General features: G+C 39.8%; 1 protein-coding gene and 1 pseudogene across 3 annotated transcripts in view; one reads left to right on the top strand and one right to left on the bottom strand.

Moving 5' to 3' along the window:
* The window catches only part of Pik3c2g (phosphatidylinositol-4-phosphate 3-kinase catalytic subunit type 2 gamma), a 326,663-nt gene that overhangs the window by 137,484 nt on the left and 169,938 nt on the right, over window positions 1–19,241 (bottom strand). The gene's annotated exons all lie outside the window — the stretch shown is intronic.
* On the top strand, window positions 1,895–19,119 carry LOC128098637 (serine incorporator 1-like; annotated as a pseudogene).

The raw sequence follows: 19,241 nt of genomic DNA, 5'->3' as shown, positions 1-19,241 counted from the left end.
AACCCACTTCTATTAATCTACATGCTGTTGCATGGCTCATGGCTTTCACCTCTTCTCTTGCATGTCCTGCTTCCTCTGTGTCCTGCTGGCAACTCTGCCTTTCTTCTTCCCAGAGCGCTCTCTATCTGGAAGTCCTGCCTATATCTTCTGCCTAGCTATTGGCCATTTAGCTTTTTATTAAACCAACCAGGTGCTTTAGGCAGGCAATAACTATGTAAGGTAATATTCGGCAGCATGAAGAAATGCAACACATCTTTATATAGTTAAAGTAATTTCCACAACATCTATTTCCAGAGAGGTTAGACCTAATTAATGGTTTAATCCCTTGATACAAATTTCAAAATCTGCAGAGACTATTGGGAGGTAGAAGATGGCCTGATTATAAGAAGTGGATCCCTGGGATTATGGTTTGGAGGTTATATCTTGCTCTGGCCCTTTCTTGTTATGGTTTCTGTGCTTCCTGTCTTCTATGATGTGAACCACTCTACCACACCTCCATCCCAATGAACTGACACCTCGGAAACAAAATATATCCTCCTTCCTTTGTCTCTGTCATGTGAACTTTGTCACAGCGATGGTAAAATTAATGAAGGGTTATTTTGAAAACAATGACTATTATTGTATATGTGTGTCTGTGTGTCTGTCTGTGAGTAAATGCCACATACATGTAGTGGTCGCAGAGTCCAGAAAAGAACATCTGTTCCTTGGAGCTGGAGTTATAGGTGATTGTGAGTCTCTTGATTTGGATGGTGAGAACAGTCCCCTGCAAGAGCAGTAAGTACTCTTAAGCTCTGCACCCTCTCTTCAGCTTCTACACATGTGTCTTAACTCCAGACTCATAAAAGAGTTAGAATAACATTGTTCTCTTGTCTTTGGGTATCCCTTTCTACTCCATGCTGGCCCTTGGAGTATATGCTTACCTGTATAGGAATATAGCTGCCTTGTAATTAATCATCATAGTTTGATAAAATGTTTTATGGACTTGACAATCACACATTTCATTAAAACTTTGAGTGGCTTTTCCAGGCCAAAGTTAATCATGGATAGTATCCAGCTTGTATGATCAATGACTGAGATTACTGTCTTGCAATGATGCATTCTTAGGATCAAAGACGAGCTACAGTGGAAAAAGCTATGCTTGGCAAGTAAGGTCCCCCTGAGACTTCTGAACCTATAAGAGAAAATAAGAATCCTTTCCACTCATTCTGCTGAATTGTAGTGTTCACCACATCCATCTACTCACATGCATTCAACTCTCCTAAGTATTCAAATCATGAATAACATAATTTAGAACAGAAAACTTGTGCTCCCCTCCCAGTTCTAAAGCTTCTATGTGGATATGTGGGTATGTAGGTTAGTTTGGTTGTTGTAAACCTTTTTTTTTTTTTTTTTTTTTTGGTTTTTCAAGACAGGGTTTCTCTGTGTGTGCATCTTTGGAGCCTGTCCTGGAACTCACTTTGTAGACCAAGCTGGTCTGTGACTCACAGAGATTCGCCTGCCTCTGCCTCCTGAGTGCTGGGACTAAAGGCATGCGCCACTATTGGTGAAATTATTAAGGCTACTCCACGTAGTTAAAAGGGAGGTTTATTTTGTGGGATAACTTACAAGTGAAGGGATAGGTAACAGGGTCTGGGAAAGGTGTGGCACAGTCCGGCAGTGTTCTCTGTAGAACTCTGCTTGGTCTATCTCCAGTGTCCAGGATCCAGGAACCAAGAGAGCCAGCGCATCTGGATCTCGGGTCTTCAGGGTCCTCTCTCGGTCCCGCCTTGTAGGCATGACAGTTACCAAAGCCTCAATGGGGGTTGGAACTTCCAGATCAAAGCTGAAATGGCTATCCACTACACACCACCACCACCATGCTTGCAAACTGTTTTCTTAAACTAAGCATGAAGCCATGGCTAGTGAGCTCTCCCAGAACCAATTCCCATGTTACTATCCATTCTTGACAATTCTGAAAAGAAATGCCGTTGGAGGAATTCTGGCTCTGGCTGCACAAACAACGCTGCCTATGAAGCAAGCCTTCTGCCTTCAAGCTCCCTTTCCTCACATTCTGTTTGCTCCTTTCTCTGAACTCCAGGATCCTTCTGCCCCTGCAGCTCCTCCTCAGGAAAAACCTCCACCCAGTTCTGCTCTGTCGTGTGTCCTGGCAATTCTTTGTCCTTCTCACACTAGTCAAAAACACACCCTCATCACAACCCTCATTCTCCAGCAATTGATATTACGTAAGCACGGAGTTGAATGACATGTTGAGACCTCTGTCCCACCCCTCACTTGATGAGTTAAGGGAACTGAAATTAAGGATCGGCTCAGGGTTCTATGATGGGAACACAGAGTTCTTGACTGGTGTACAGAGTTCTTTGCACACCATGTGACTCTGTTAAAATTCACTACAAGATGATCTGGACTTTCTATATGTATCAAGCCTGGCAAGGGGTTCAGGGGGTTCATGAAATGGTAGAAAGGGTCAGTTATCCAAATTCTAGCTCTAGCAATTCTGTATATGTAATTCTTATTGCAGCCATCAAGCATTCACTTTACACTAGATGTTTTCCAAGCCTTTGCCTTGCTTCTGTGTTGGGCAACTTACACATGAGCTCTGAGGACTGGGAATCCTTTCGGTACTATGTACTGTGGTTCGTGGGCATCGAACAACTTGCCCAGAGTCAAAGTCAGTGGGCTGAGGATGCAAACTCATGTTATCTGACCCCAGTGCCCTTACTACTACTCCTGGGCTGTACTTCCTGGCAGCCTAACAAGCCTGCCACCACGCTGACGCTACCATGGAGTCTAGTAATCTTTTTTTTTTTTGCCAGTTTCCTGTCCTATTAGTTGATCTGTTTTTTTTCCTTCTCTCTTCTTAGTCCACCAAGGATTGCCTTCTTTCTTTCCAAGTTCCTTGTTTCATTTGGTTCTGCTTTTTAAAAACTCCTTGCCAAAAGTCCATCAAAAATCGTTATTTTTCTTCCTTCTTTTAACATACAATTTTTAATTTTAAAAAAGCTTGTTGGAATAAATATAATTTTGTGGGAAATGTTTTAAAGTTGAAAGCCTTTCTCCTCCTCACCTCACCCAAAAGATGCAAGGTATCTAATAATGTAAACCGTTCATCACACTCTTCCTCCATCCCTTTCTCACTTGAGAAAGACTGTGGAAAAACCTGGCCCGCTGTGGTTCATAAAGAACCACAAGGAGTAGGTGGCCTTGGTGAAGGGGAGGGGAAAAAAGAGACTAAGTGGAAAGTAATACACAGATAGTATCTGGGAATGCAAGGCTCCAGATGGGCAGGGCACAGCTAACATGTGTTCTTTGCACAACACACCTTAATTGGACCCATGGTTCCAAATAACTACAAGTTACAGCAGAAGAGAAATGGGGACTCTCTAACATCCGCACATGTACATAACACAATAAATTCTGCCTGACGTATAATTAATGCTCAAAGCCTGCTGCTGGAATTTTAGATTAGTCAGAGAGATGACTATTTTTCCCTTACTCTTGGAAAATATGGCTCTGAGTTCCTAACTCAGTTCTTTTAATTTTTTCAGAATATATGTTCAGTTCTTTTAAGGGCAATGTAAGCATCTTTTTTCATAAAGTTCCCCTAACAAGATTTCTTTTAACGATAAAGCAATTCCTTTGCTGAATGGAACGAATATTTTATAAGAATAGCAACCTAATATTAATAATAAAATAATCCCCTTTACCCCCCAGTCTTTTGTTCTCACGCAGCTCCTGTGGAAAGCCTTGTAATCCCCACGTTGTGAGGGGAGCAGCTCAGGTGTTTGAACGCAGCTGGAGGGGCAGTTTTACAGGTGTAAGGCACGGCTGGCTTTGAAATATCCAGTGTTCTTGGCACCTCGGCTTCATATCACAGCTGGGGCAGCTGCTTCAACCTGCATTTTTCAGAGTCCCCAACAGCGTGGTTTGTCCTGTAAAAATGTTGAAGGTTCCCTGGGATGCTTTCCATAAGATTTGGAGCTGTGTTTGATGTTCTGAGAAAATATCTGGGATGTCCTTGTTCATCCTCATGAAAGAAGATATCCCTTGAAGTGGATTGGTTTCTTTCAATCCTGGTCCTTTCAGCAACTTAGTGAAGGCTTCCTGGCACCCCGTGAGACCTCCATGACCCACCTGCTAATTGCCTGTTGACTTATGTAATGTTTTAGAGGTACTGTCCAGAATGTACTTTGTAGGCAGGAACCTCCATGTGGCATCAGTGCAGACACAGTACCAGACACTCCCCATTTCCAGCATTTTCACATGAAATACCAAGAGCTGCTTTCAACCCGAGCTTTTATAAAACATTGACAATGTCTGTTATCAAATCTGTTGTTCTTATGGATGAAATGATTTCTATTTAACACTGATGTTGGGAGCCCTGACACTTGAGATATCTGAAGATAAGACATTTTCTTTAAGGAGTTAATGAAGGTAAAGTGAGGTCATAAGGGTGGGTCACTATCCAATAGGGCTGATGCCCTTGTAAGAAGAGGAAGGAAGGTCTCTGAGGGAGGTGCACCCAGAGATAAGGCCACAACAAGAACAAGTCAGACACAGCCCTGCTCTTGGACTTCGGCTTCTAGAATTATGGGAAAATGAATCTCTGTTGTTTAAACCACCTGACTATTTATTATTCTGCTGTGGAAGCCTCTTTCAGTTTTCTTTCTTTTGCTGGGACAAAATACTGTGACCAAAAGCAATTTAGGGGAGGAAAAGGTTTATTTATTTATTTTTTTACACTTCCAGGTTATAGTACACAGTAGAGAGAAGTTAAAGTAGGAACTCAAGGCCAGAACCTGGAGGCAGGAACACAATTTGGCCACCCATTCTTTTATACAATGTAGGGCCACTTGCTTAGGGATGTATAGTGGAAGGTGCATGGAGAGGGAAGGAAGCATCCACGTTTCTCTGGGTTCCTGCACGTGTCAAAGAGCTCTCCAAAACCTATTTTTATTTCTCATACAGACTTTATCACATAGGTATGATCAGTCTTAGCACAGCTAGTACACTAGGCAGGCAACTCACCAAGACTTGTACACTTGGATGCTTCTAGGCCTCTCTGTGCAGTATTCTCTCTTCCAGGTTATGAGGCTAGACACTTCTGGAATGAAGAGAGTCTTAATATATCACCTATTATCAGATATGGGTAGTTCATTGAACTCTTTATGGCCAGCTCTATCCAAGACAGAAAGGTGAGTAAAGATTAGAATTCTGATGACCTGTTTTGGCAGAGAGGATTCTTAATTCTGTAGCTTGCTTTGGGTAGGGAGTTGAGCTAGAAAGCATAGATATAAAACATAATACCACAATAGGCAATCAATGTTTGTTAAACATGGGAATCAATGACAATTAAATAAATATACTTCTTTGTTATAGTCAGATTTAACTGTCAACTTGCTTGGAATGTCTGAGAAGCGAGTCCCAATTGAGGGATAGCTGAGATTGGGTTGGCTTGTGGGCATGTGTGTGTGTGTGTGTGTGTGTGTGTGTGTGTGTGTGTGTGGTTTCTTGATTGTTAAATGATGTAGAAGGGTCCAGCCCACAGCCTACCATGGGTGTCACCATTCCATGGGTAGGTGGTCCTGGACTATATAAGAAAGCTAGGTAAGCATGAGCCTGTAAGTCAGCTAGCAAGCAGCACTCTCCATGGTTTCTACTTCAAGTTCCTGTTTGAGTTCCACCCAGATGTCCTCAGTGATGGACCATGGCCTGTAAGCTGAAATAAATCCCTTTGTCCCCTAAGTTACTCTTGGTTAGAGTGTTTTATCACAGCAACAGAATGAGACTAGAACATCTGTCTTCCCGAAATTGATTTCTTGTATTTATAAATTAAAATTTCAGGACATGTACCCAGCTAACTAGCTAAGTCTAGAATTATAGACTCCTAACAAACTGTGCTCCTCTCTCTCTCTCTCTCTGTCTCTCTCTGTCTCTCTGTCTCTCTGTCTCTCTCTCTCTCTCTCTCTCTCTCTTATTTTTGGTTTTTTGAGACGGGGTTTCTCTGTGTAGTTTTGGTGCCTGCCCTGGATCTTGCTCTATAGACCAGGCTGGCCTTGAACTCACAGAAATCCACCTGGCTCTGCCTCCCAAGTGCTGGGATTAAAGGCATATGCCACCACTGCCCGGCACAAACTGTGTTTCAATATGTGTTTTCTTTGAATAATCAAACTTTTTTTCAAAGCTTATGTGCAATAATATTTATATGAAAACATAAATGTAAAGTACAATTTACTAACATATTAATTAAAAATTAATTGAAACATATATTTTATAATATTTTTTAAAGGGGCTAAAGAGATGGCTCAGCATACACTGCTCTTGCAGAGAATCTAAGTTCAGTTTTTAGCATCCATGTCAATGGCTCACCACCCCCTGTTAACTCCAGTTCCAAGGGGTCTGATGTCTCTGGTCTTTGTGGGTGTCTGCACTAATGTGCATTTCACTTGCATACACATACAGACACACACACTCACATATACACACACCAAAAAATCTTTAAAAATAACAAAAATAAATCATTAAAAAGAAACAAAAATTCTTAAGAGAATAGCAGAGATCCTCTGTTACATTGTAATTTTAGGACACAGATCACGGGGAGAAATTAGGAATATTGTTACTAAGCAGAAATAATTTCTTAACTAAATTAACTTAGATATTGCAATCCTATCATTGGTAGATAAATTAGTTAAGACTAGATAATTTGTAAGTTTGAAAAGAAAGTATCAAATCAAGCCTTTGTACTATGCATATAATGGGGTCAGGTGAGCCTATGCATTTAATAAATAACTAGAACATTTATTTTCAAGGACTTCTGAAATTTTGTTTTAAAAACTTAGTATTGACATCTAAAATATTAGTACAAGAAAATATCAAGCTTCAGAATCTGGTTTTTTTTTTTTTTTTTGCTCTTGATATTCTGTTTTCTGTTTTTATTTTATTTTTTTATTAAGAATTTTTTTCATTCATTTTACACACCAATCAGAATCTAGTCTTATTTAAGATGTTAACAGTTTCAATGAAAATTTTTTAAAAAGTTGTGAGGTGGCTACGAAAATTAAAGTCATTCTAACAATCTACAGATGTCTTTCATTTGTAGGATAATATCGTTTTTATTTGTCTCCTTGTTGGAGGCTTTTTGTCTACTCTGGGCATCACATTACTTAGTGATTTCTAAGTCTCTCCCTTTGTAATTACCCATCAAGAAAAGGCTCAGGACTGTTGCTTTGACTTTAATGAGGCTCTTTGTCTCCGAAATCATCGGTGGAGGCTGGTCAGTGCTCAAAGGGCAGATAATTGAAATGCTTTGGAATTAATTGGTTAGCAATTTTCTTACAAAGAAAGTAGTATGGCTTACAGTTTAACTTTCTTAGAACATGGCATGTGCTCTGTTATAATTGGAAAATTGTTAATTTGAATTATGAATAGAACACTTTTATGCTCTATCATTGGAATTCTTCCTAAAACATTATTTTCTGCCATGTCATATATTATGTTAAACAACTCTAATAATTCCAAAGTCACTTTTTTTCTTATTTTATGCATTGCTTGAATTTCTTTCCTTTCTCCTTCATTTTAATAAGTGGCAGAATAATATTATATATTGTATTATCTTCTATTTAGAGTGTAAGGAGGAATGGGGAAAACAGGATGGAGAGAAGGTAAATTGTTGATTTGGACCACACCTCCCCACTTAGAATTTTGGAAATAGAATTTAATAAGTTTTTTATCTTTGCATTAAAAAATCATTTTGTTTCATTTTATCTTGAGACAGGATCTCATGTGGCCCTGGATAGCCTGAAACTCACTATGTAGCTAAGGTTGGATTTGAACTCCCAATCCCCCTGCTTCTCTGAGAGCTAGACTAATAGACTTGCACCACTATGTCCAACTTCTTCTATAAGAAATTGCATTTGGTTCACCTCATTTATGCCCCCCCATCTCTCTCTCTTTGATCAGTAATATCTGTCCTGAAGTATTCAAAACACAAGCTAAGGAGTCAGATGTATCTGAGTTTGAAATGTGATGGGGCCATTTAATAGTCATGTAACACTTGACCCATGGTTTAATGGTTCTAACTGCAATGCGATCCAATGATAATTAACTGGCAAGATTTCTGTGAAGATTAGGTGACATAACTCACTCAGGAAGCCCTTGTGGAAGCCTGATATTGCTATGAGCTCATTGATGGCTGGAGCTGTTTCTGCTCGTACTGTTAGTAGATAGTGTCAGCATAGCTTCTGCAGACCTCAGAGGCATACTTGGCTCCAGTGTGGCCTATTTTAACCCCAGCCCAAGCCTAAAAGTTTTCCCAAACATGTCCTCTTAGAAAACTTCAGCTTCCCTCAATCAAAATAACTGCTAAGTTAAAAATGTTCCTTATCTGAGGGTTGCTTAGCTCTCATGCTCAGTCTGATAAAAGCAAGAATGATGGAGAGCTTTCTCAAATGTTCAGGACAAGTCTGGCTTCAAGGATATTCGAGTTCAATATCTTCAATTGGTTTTATGTCATTGTGAAAAGCACCAGGAAAAGAAAAAGAAAACCCTACTTCAATAACAGTCAAGGCAATTTGTAATAAGCCTAGCAACAGCAGTGTTGAAGTCAAGAAGCCATAAGAACATCGAGACAACCCACTGAGCAGCTCTCTATGGGGACCACTGTTTTACCCACAAGATGGAGTACAGGGCAAGCTCTTAGTTTATCAGCACACTGAACAGTGGCAGTAGACGTGTTTCTCCTTGATTCACATATTTGGGATCATTGCTTTCCATAATCTATCTGGATTGGTTGAGTTTAACGTAGTGCCCGTGGACATGGATGGAAATTGGTATGGCACAGATGTGTCAGTACAGTGTCACTGGACCATTCCTTGGTCCAAATAAACAAGAGTGTTTTTGCTCCTGAGAAGCCGCGCCACTGCTTCTGGGTTAAAACTTGCATAGCACTAGAGAGCAGAGCTATTTATTTCAGTGTTTTCCCACAGAAGAGAAAATTTAAGAATCACAGAAACATAAGTTATAAAGTATACCTGAACTGTAGAAAGATTGGTTGAAATAACCTGTTTCACAAGTTGTTTGAAAGTAGAGAAGTAGTTTTGAGTTTTTCAATTGTGAAAAATACAGAAGCTTTGAACAGCATTTGATTAGGAACCCCAGTGTTCCAGGTACTGTCCCCCAGTCAATTTTCTTATTGAGAGTGGGCTTGCTCTCTGGATCCCTGCTCTGTCTTTTCCTTTCACTTCAGGTCAGCTCCTGGGAACCTGGGAGCCTTGCGGCTCAAAGCAACATATTTTTAAAAACACCACAATAGGAAATCTTTTCTGTTCTTAAAAGTATAATGGTTTAGGCCAAGTGAGAGGAAAACAACTTGCTAGATTCTTCAGATAAAACACACACACACACACACACACATACACACACACCCCACAATCTAGCCAGACCCTGATGATACAGTGTAGACTTAAACATGGCCTTGAGGAGAAACCAAGACAAGGCAACAATCATCATGGCTAACATGCCGGCCGTCATGAAACTGACACTACAGAGGAGGCGGGCAGAGGAGAGACAATTACAGGATGAATAAACGGATGATTAAACATTTTGACATGAAACAACTCAGAATAGGGCCTTAGCTGATCAGCTAAAGAATGTCCTTGGGCACCAACCCAGAGTTCCCCCCAAACACAATTAAATTATCTACAGCTGCTTAATTTCGAAGATGGAATACATTGCAAAAGCACTGTATCTTAAGGTGGGAGAAAGGAAAATGTGTAATTATGACCACTTCTTAGACTAAATCAAGGACAGCTTAATTGACTTCCTTTTTAAAAATGGTTTTCGATACTCAAATGAATCTTTTTTCTTTCAATCAAGAAATGCAGAGTATCCTTTCAAATCTGCAGCTGAATAATTTGAATTTGTTTCTACTTTGAACAAGTTAGGTGACTGAGAAGGTTTGGTCCTTAAGAAGGGAGTTATATTTTCTACAGTTTGCTTAGGGTATGCCATTTTGATTTCTGGGATGTAGCTTCTAATTTGACATAAATAGGCTATTGTGGTTTTCTGATAAATAGGACCCAATTTTCCCAAAGGGTATTTTGACTAGGAATTAAGCACTGCTCAATACAGTGAGAAAGTAAATTTCCTAGATCTATATTATGAAGATTCTTTGATGTTGAAAATGTATAAAAGGGTTAGCTGTGAGGTAGTTGGCTTTGTGATTATCATCTCTTAGACCCTTTCTTTATGAATCAGCTGCATGGTGTGGGAAGAGTGAGCCAAGTAGGACACTGTTTTGGCAACTGGTTGGTCTTTCCTTCAAAGTCATTCTATTTTGAACACATCAATATCAGTCTAAGTACACTCCACTCCAAATGTAGTGGCCATTGTGGCTATGACTGCTGCTTCAGAATGCCTTGCTCCGGCTTTGAAAGTCTCCGTTCCAAGTAAAACAAGCTTCGTTGAAGTTGAAATGACATGTCAATGCTCTGCAGATGCTCTCATGAGAGTGGGAGAAAGAGAACTTTTCTGGAGACTCAGTAAAAATCTGCCACTGTGAAATGGAAAGCATAAGATTCGTCCTTATGAAGAGCTTGTGATTGGGTTCACATGTGAAGCTTGTGATCAATGGAATCAGAAGTTGTGTACATGAGGGGCTCTGGGATAGAATTACAGCCATACACAATTGTGGCACAATCCTCTTCTGCTAATATAGGCAGACTGTTTCCCACACTTTTTCGGTTAGTGTGGGGGATTTATTTCCTGTACACCGTCCCTTAGTGTGGCAATATTATGCCCCAATAAAGGCTTCTATTAAGTGATCTTTCCTTGCCTGCTTGTCTCATTGGTAGAGTGGGCTGACCTGGTTACACAAAGAACAGAAAGGCTCCTGGACTCTTCAGCTCCAGCCTCACCCAGCAGCAACAAGAAGATAGCCTAAGAGTTCCAGGAACATGAACAGGAACCAGGAAAGCAAAGCCCAGAGAAGACAAGGAGATATGAAGAACTGAAAAGCAGAGCTGGAAGCCATGGCTACCAGTAAAGTTCCTGAGAGCCACCAGAGTTAAGAACCAAGGGTCTAGTTACTCTCATTGATGGGAAGCCAGCACTCAAAGCCCAGAGGAATAGCCTTGACTGAGCATTTAGAGTAATAAGCCTCTGGTCTTTGAAGCCTGGAACCATTACTCTCCTGTTCTCTGGGTCTGTGAATAGTAAGCCCATCCCCATAGTGCCTGGCACTCAGGGCTGAAAACACCATGGAAGCTGCTACTTGCCTACTCCCATCTTCCCTCTGAATAGAGCACTAGAACCCCAGCCAGCATTTGTGCAACATCCAGAGATTCATAGTTGTTGATTATTGACTATGGGTAATACATTCTAAGGCACTGTGAAAAATCCTTGAAGGGATAAGAATTTTAAACTCCAGAAACATAAATAACTTCCCATAACATATATACCAAAATACATAAGAACTAAATAACAACATAAACACTTTTGGAAACAAAAACTGGAAAGAAATTGTTCAGAATAAGAAAGGAGGGGGTCAGAGGGATGTGCTTTGCAAATCAAACTTTGAAAACCAATGACACGGATGACTGCCATGTGCGGGAGAGACAAGAATTTTCCAGAGATGACTCTCCCAGACCCCTGATCAAGAGCTTGGTGCCCCTAACACAAAAGGGTGTTTAAATGATTGATGCGAAGTTCAACCAGAGTTTCTGCTAGACTCCAGCAAGGAAGACAAAATGGCTGCAGAGATCTAGTTCATAGAAGCTCTTAAGTGAATAGCTAAGAAATGATTTCATTCTGTAACTCCAGAGAAAGCAGGCTCTGCATAAAAGAATTCTGAGCAAGAAAAATGTCGAATCTGTGTAGGTGAAGATTCACCCGAGCCTCCCTGTTCATTTTGTGGTTGAGGAGACGGAGGTCTGTCAAGACTAATTGTGTTGTCTGAGATCAGGCAACTGGCCCCGTTGGAGCACTTTTGTTGTCCTGCAGCACATTTTGATGGCATACCAGAAGGCCTCTCAAAAATGAGGACAACTCTTGTTTGTTTCTTTTCAGATAATTGCATTGCTGTATTTGGCTATGGTCCATTGGAGGGTAGAACTGTGCCCGACACAATGCCTCAGGCCCCATAAAGATCTAAATCAGTGTTCCTTAACTTTTTAATGCCTGAGATTTCTTTTGTTACATGATGCCAAACTGATGCCTTTCTCCAGTCTCCTTGCTTGAAACTTCAGTGTAAAGGAAATCACAAATAAAAATCAGAATGAGTTTTGAAGTTGAAATTACACATGGGAGAGGCAGATCTGTCTGTCCTCTATACCATTGACACTGAGAATTACTAACATATGCAGAGGTGTTAGAAGAAAGGAATAGTTGCAAGAGTTTGAGGAAAGAACTTGGAGGCTTAAAGGACTTGGTCATAGGAGATGAAGCTCAGAGATGAGTTGATAAGGATGCATCCAAGGTTTTACCTCACAGGTGTTGGTTCAAAGAATATCAACAGGCCAAACACCACTGATAAAAGCTACAAATAAAATTATTCCAAAGCACAGAGGGGCTTCAGTCTGGAATATCTTAAATTGTACTGTGGGTCTCCATAATTGGAAGAGAGCATGTGGCCCTCTGATGAATTCAGCACCAACTCCAACCATGTTAGGTTGCACGTTCACGGAGAATATTTTGGGGATGTGGACCTCTATGTTATTATAAAGAATCTAGGGTAACAAAGAGCCTGAACTTTCCTGTGTGGCCTCTTACTTTGACAACATGTCCTACCTGGAAGCCTCTTTCACCATCTAGCAATTCTGACAAATATATCATCACCCTTAACTAACTCAACACCTGACTCTGTCTTCTCTTATGTTAACCACTCCTGGGCTAGCTACCTATTGCACATTATTATGAACAGCAGTCTTGCCTATTTTTCTAATCTTTTAGGCCATTGGTAGTTCACTTGCCAGTATGAGCAGAAATGGGAAGATGGGTGGAATCAATATTAAGTTATAATAGTAGAATATGATAAAGATGGAAAATTGGTAGATAATGGCCCTCAGGTCAAGTCTGTATAAAACTCTCAAACTCACATGAAAGCCAGCAGTGCTGGGTGTTAAAAGCTGAAAAATCTAAGTGAAAGTGGAAAGAAGAGCAGATTACTGCTTTTCATCTTTCCATACTCATAACTGTCCAAGAGAGCATGGAAAATACCTAGAATGTAAGAAATTCTGGCTTCTGATATTATAAGAGCAAGTTAGTTTATTAACGGCCCTCCATTTATAAAAAAAAGAGACTCTTTAGTTGAAATAAGCATCTACCAGTCTTGACAAAAACAAAATGAAGTATCAGGGCATAAGGAAATAAAATCTTGAGGGGAGGCCTGTTATTGACAGGGAAGGGAAAGACAAAAGCCTGGACTGTGGCAAGTCTTCAGGAAAATACATGGGAAGAGAAGAAGAAAATGTTCGAAGGTGCTAAGGTCAGCAGCCACAGGACAAAAATCAGAGAGGTTCATTTAATGGGTAGTTTAAATAAAACTCAAGTACAACCTGTGCTGCAATTAAAAGCAGACTATCACTTGAGCACACTCAGCATGTCTTTGAAAAGGTCATAATTATAAATAAGCAGTTTGCTGGCATTAATTACCAACCTTCCAAAAGTGCTTCCAGGAAAACATTTCCTCCTTAATGGGACTTCATTTGTTTATTTCCCATAAGAAATGGCACTTCCACTTAATGCAGAGTGGGAAGTGTGGCTGTACTGATATAACAGAGGCCCAGAGCTACTTTACAGTTTAGAGCTTCCTTATCACAACCTTGCCTTTCAGGAAGTTCCAATTAGATGTGGTTTAGGGGCAGAGGCAAAAGGAGCTGTGGATCTTTCTTCCATAGGAAGCAAATTAGCTCTCACTTGGAAACAGTTTGAAAATGCCATGCAAATGCTTTATCTATCAGCTGACTGAAACAATTTGGATGTAGGTTCACAGACTATCTTTTGCCAAAAAGATAGATCTCAACACTTAAAATTTCAGAGAAATATAACCATTTTTCTTCTGTGTAACATACATTCATTCATTGGTTTAGCTTGTGAGTTATTCACCTTCAACCAAGAGAATTAAGCTGCTAAATTTCACATCAATAGATTGACTCATTTTCTCAATGTTAAGTACATGCCTTTTTCCATAGTCTTTAGTTCATATCAATAAGAATAGTATTCAAATATTTTTACTCACAACAGCACTTACAGTTATTAGCATTTAGAAAATCCATTTCTTGATAAACCAATTTTAATTATAAAGGGCTAGATTTCTTTTTCAGCCACAGAATACTACTACTCAGAGATCATCATATACAATAATTTATCACTGTATATTATTTAGAGCCAATAAAGGAAAAATAAGTCACACTAGCTACTCTTTATAATATCACAGATCATGATCTTAAACTGAACTTCAGGGAACAGGGTCAGTAAGACTCATGGAATGAATGATGGATGTCTTAGAATTTCCATTTACACATTTAAAGAATAGGTTCATGGATTAGATGAGAGGGGTATAGTTGCAGGCCAGTGAGTGAATCAGTCAGAACAATGAGAAAGAAAGGGACCCTTGGTTGCTTCATAGAAGTAGAAAATAAGCCCCTATTGCTGAAGACACCATGCACTTCAGATACATAGTTCAGAAGCCGCTGAGCTGGAACTGACATGAATACCTCCACCCTGAGGACTAGCTTTCATGGTACCAGGGGGCACCATGCAAGTTTCCAAAGAAGTAAAGCAACCAACAGTCCTATACATCTATGATGTCTAAGAACCATAACAATGATGAGCATGGTCCTATAGGCCTAAAGATGCAGTAGTGGCATGCATGTCTTGGCAGTAACCAACAGTTCTCTAGTTGGACTTAAGGCCTCTTCAACAAGACGGAAATCATGCCTGGTACCAGAAACCTAGACAGCTACTTGGGGCTAATGATGTCATGGATCTTGGAGGAGAAACTACAACCACCACTTTTCTAAACCAGCATAATCCATAACTTAAATATTTGTCCGTATACCCACACATAATTGTAGTTTTCAGCCCTTGTCAAGGAAACTTCTCTTTGCAACAGAAAGAAATCATTACAAAAAGTCACAACCAATCAAAATGCAAAGTTGTAGAGCCTAGTTCCAATGCATACATCTATAAAACAACTTCTACACCTAAGGCTCAAGGTACATTACAGAAAAGGGGGCAGAGTGATTACGAAAGCCAGAAGATCAGGGAATTTGCTATGAGACTGTGTCTCTTAGTTGTGTCAGAAGCTATACCATAAAGTCTCAGCAACATGACTGCCCCAACACGAGCTGAACAAGAACAACAGTGGACGTGCTAAAGTGATGGGAAAAGACCATGAGGCCTCAACCCTACACAAAGAACAAAGGAATGTTGAGAGCCAGAGAAACAGTCTTCCCCAGGGAAGAATACACCAATTAGTTATCTAATACCAAATGGTCAGCCCTAAAAACACACATACAAGTAACGTTACACAAACTGGACAGGTTATACTTAGGAATATAAGTGTATATACATGTACATAACCAAATTTTATAACAATGAAAAAAAGAAGCAGTGAATTTTGAAAAGGAGCAAGGAGAGGTATTGAGAAGTTTTGCAGGGAAAAAAGAGAAGGGGGGAATGACATAATTATATTTTAATCTCAAAAATAAAATAAATATATTTTCAAAAACAAAGAAAAGTGGCTGTGATTACTGAGGGGTAAAGCAGCCCACGTAGGCAGTATTTTCCATCCCAGGAGCTGCTTCCAAATAACCGCACAGAGGCTTATATTAATTGTAAATGCTTGGTCAATAGCTCAGGCTTATTACTAACTAGCTCTTATAACTTAACACATTTCTATTAATTTATGTGTTGCTCTGAGTCCCCTGGCTTTTACCTTTATCTCATTTTGTGTGCCCAACTCATTCTCCATCTGGCTGGTGACACATCTGACTCCACCCTTTCTCATCCCATCATTCTGTTTGGCTTTCCTCCAAAATTTATCCTGTTCAGCTATTGGCCAGTCAGCTTGTTTATTAAGCCAATCATAATGCCATATATTCACACAGTGTACAGAAGGATTATTCCACTGTAAGCCCAGGCATTTGACCATATGATGAGAGAATGCTTTTGGAGATTTCCTGGAAAGAAACTCCTTACCAGAAGGGCTACATTTGCCTGATCTTTGTTAGGCAAACTTTACACTGCTGTAGTTTGTAGTTAAGGTCTGCTTTGCCTTATATTAATGATATGTTTCTGAAAACATTTCAATGAAGGAAAACATATAAGATAAACAGTGTTTTAAAGGCTCTGGCTGGGCGACTATCAATACAACAAGAAGGGGCTGGAGAGATACTCTGGTTAAGAGCCCCTGCTGCTCCATCATTGAGACTGTGGTTTGGATTCCAGCATTGATGTCAGGCAGCTTGCAGCACCTGTAACTCTAGTTCAGCTGGATCTGATGTTCTCTGGTCTTCGTGTGCATCAGTACACACACAGGTGTGTCAGCACACACACACACACACACACACACTGACAAAAATGTTTAAAAATGCACAAAAAAAGCCAATCATGTAATCATGGACAGAACTTTGAAGGAAGAAATATTCCTTTGCTCTTTGAGTTTCAAAACAAGAATTTTATGTGTTGGGCTTCTTTTCTTTCCAGGATGATACAATACTGAGGATTTTTTTTTTTTTTAATATTGAGGATCTTAAGAAGCGCTGCCTACATAGGCAAATCTATATGATAGCTCTGGGTAAACTATCATAACTTCTTTGTTTAAATAGATGTATTTGTAATCAATGGATGATAGGTCAGTTCAATTGATAGTATCAAACAGTCTGCATATGGCCTTACCTCCTATCTCTGAGGAATAAGGAAATCACACATTATAAAGGACAGTGTAGTACTTTTAGTACTTGTTTTCCAAAAATATACATTTATTTTCCAACATGAGCTCAAGAAAAATAACAAGGAAGGTGAAAATTAAGAGTCCTATTGATTGCACTTTGTTTTTAAGGACTGTGCCCTGAGATTATCTTAGTTCTATTAAATTAGGAACAGCCAAAGTGAAAAAAAAAAGAGGTTGTTATTCTGTTTGTGTCAGATGTGTGCTCTGTGTTCATGGGTGATTGAATTAGAAGTTGGCCACAGAGGAAGGTTAGGGAAGGGTAATGGTGATTATCTGACCCAGAGTTGTTGTAACCAGAACTTTCTCCTCTCTATGCTGAAGCAAAGTGGTTTGCTATTGACTTTTCCAAAGTGTTCTTTCTTGGAACTTTCTGAAATCTCTAAATAAATTCACTTATCCATCCAGTCATCATGCCACCCAACAACTGTCTGAATTTCTTGAAAGTGTTCCCGTTAAAAATATCCTTTTAGAAGGAATGTATTATTTAAGAGTAAATTGATTATAAATTTTATGGACTCAGACTTACAGAGGCATTTAAATGAGTAAATTTATACTGCACATATTTTTGAAGTGGTATGAACTTTACCTTTTAAGATGCATTCCACAAATAGAGAAATTTGAGAATAAATACTGTGATATAAACCCTAAAGATATTCCAGAGTAGGGTTGAGAAATGGCTCAGTTGTTAAATGCTTGCTGGGCAAAAATAAAGACTAAAGATCACATCCCTAGAAATCACATAAGCACTGAAAAGCGCGAGGGAAGCTGTCTCCATCTTGTCAGCACACACTGGGCCAGCAACACAGAGGGTGGGGATCATGCTGGGGCTGTTCTCCAAGGCGAGCTGGATGCCATGTTTGTGTGGCAGTGCCCCATGCTTGTTCTGCCAATGCTGTGCTAGTGGAGACAACTCCACTGTGACTAGATTGAGCTATGCACTTTTCTTGCTTGTTGGAGTATGTGTGGTTTGTATAATGTTAATACCAGGAATGGAAGAACAGTTGAGTAAGATTCCTGGGTTTGTGAGAAGGAGAAAGGTGTTGTTCCTTGTAATACTCTGGTTGGCTACGGAGCTGTGTATCGCTTGTGCTTTGGCTTAACTGTGTTCTACCTTCTCCTCTCTTTACTGATGATCAAAGTGAAAAGCAGCAGTGATCCTAGAGCCATGGTCCACAATGGATTCTGGTTCTTTAAATTTGCTACAGCAGCCACCATTATTGTTGGAGCTTTCTTCATTCCAGAAGGCACTTTTACAACCATGTGGTTTTATGTAGGTATGACAGGTATTTTTTGTTTTATCCTCATACAACTAGTCTTGCTTATTGATTTTTCCCATTCTTGGGATGAATCATGGGTTGAGAAAAAATGGAAGAAGGGAACTCAGGGTATTGGTATGCAGTCCTATTATCAGCTACAGCTCTGAATTATTTGCTGTCTTTAGTTGCCATGATCTTATTCTTTGTCTACTATACTCATCCAGCCAGTTCTTCAGAAAATAAGGCATTCGTCAGTGTCAACATGCTCCTCTGCATTGGTTCTTCTGTAATGTCTATACTGCCCAAGATCCAAGAATCACACTCAAGATCTAGCTTGTTAGTCTTCAGTAATTACAGTCTACACAATGAATTTGACATGGTCTCCTATGATCAATGAACCAGACACAAATTGCAATCCAAGTCTACTAGGCATCATTGGCTTCAATATCACAAGCCCTAACCCAAAGGATGGGCAGTCTGCTCAGTGGTGGCATCCCCAAGTGATTATAGGACTGGTCCTCTTCCTACTGTGTGTGTTTTATTCAAGCATCTGTACCTCCAACAATACTTAGTTTAATAAACTGACTCTAACGAGTGATGAGTCAACACTAATAGGAGATGGGAATGTCAGAAGTGATAGATCCCTAGAAGACAGTGATGATGTTTACCAAGCTGTAGACAATGAAAGGGATGGTGTCGTTTAGAGTTACTCCTTCTTTCACTTCATACTTTTCCTGGCTTTTGCTTTATATCATGATGACCCTTACCAATTGGTATAGATATGAGCCTTCTCATGAGATGAAGAGTCAGTGGACAACAGTCTGGGTGAAAATCTCTTCCAGCTGGATTGACATCATGCTGTATGTTTAGATACTGGTGGCACCACTTGTTCTTACAAATCGTGATTGTGACTGAATGGAGCCTCTGGCATGAAAGTCCCACTTTGGTCATTGTTTATTTGACATTAACAGTATTTCCAACTTTTCTAAAGTTATATGTGTTGCTGTATAACTTACTGTTTTTCCTTGCATCAGTTA

The sequence above is a fragment of the Peromyscus californicus genome, unplaced genomic scaffold, assembly GCF_007827085.1.
Source record: "Peromyscus californicus insignis strain IS unplaced genomic scaffold, ASM782708v3 Scaffold_6__1_contigs__length_162567912, whole genome shotgun sequence".
Lineage (NCBI taxonomy): Eukaryota > Metazoa > Chordata > Mammalia > Rodentia > Cricetidae > Peromyscus > Peromyscus californicus.
This window is presented reverse-complemented; position numbering and strand designations above follow the sequence as displayed.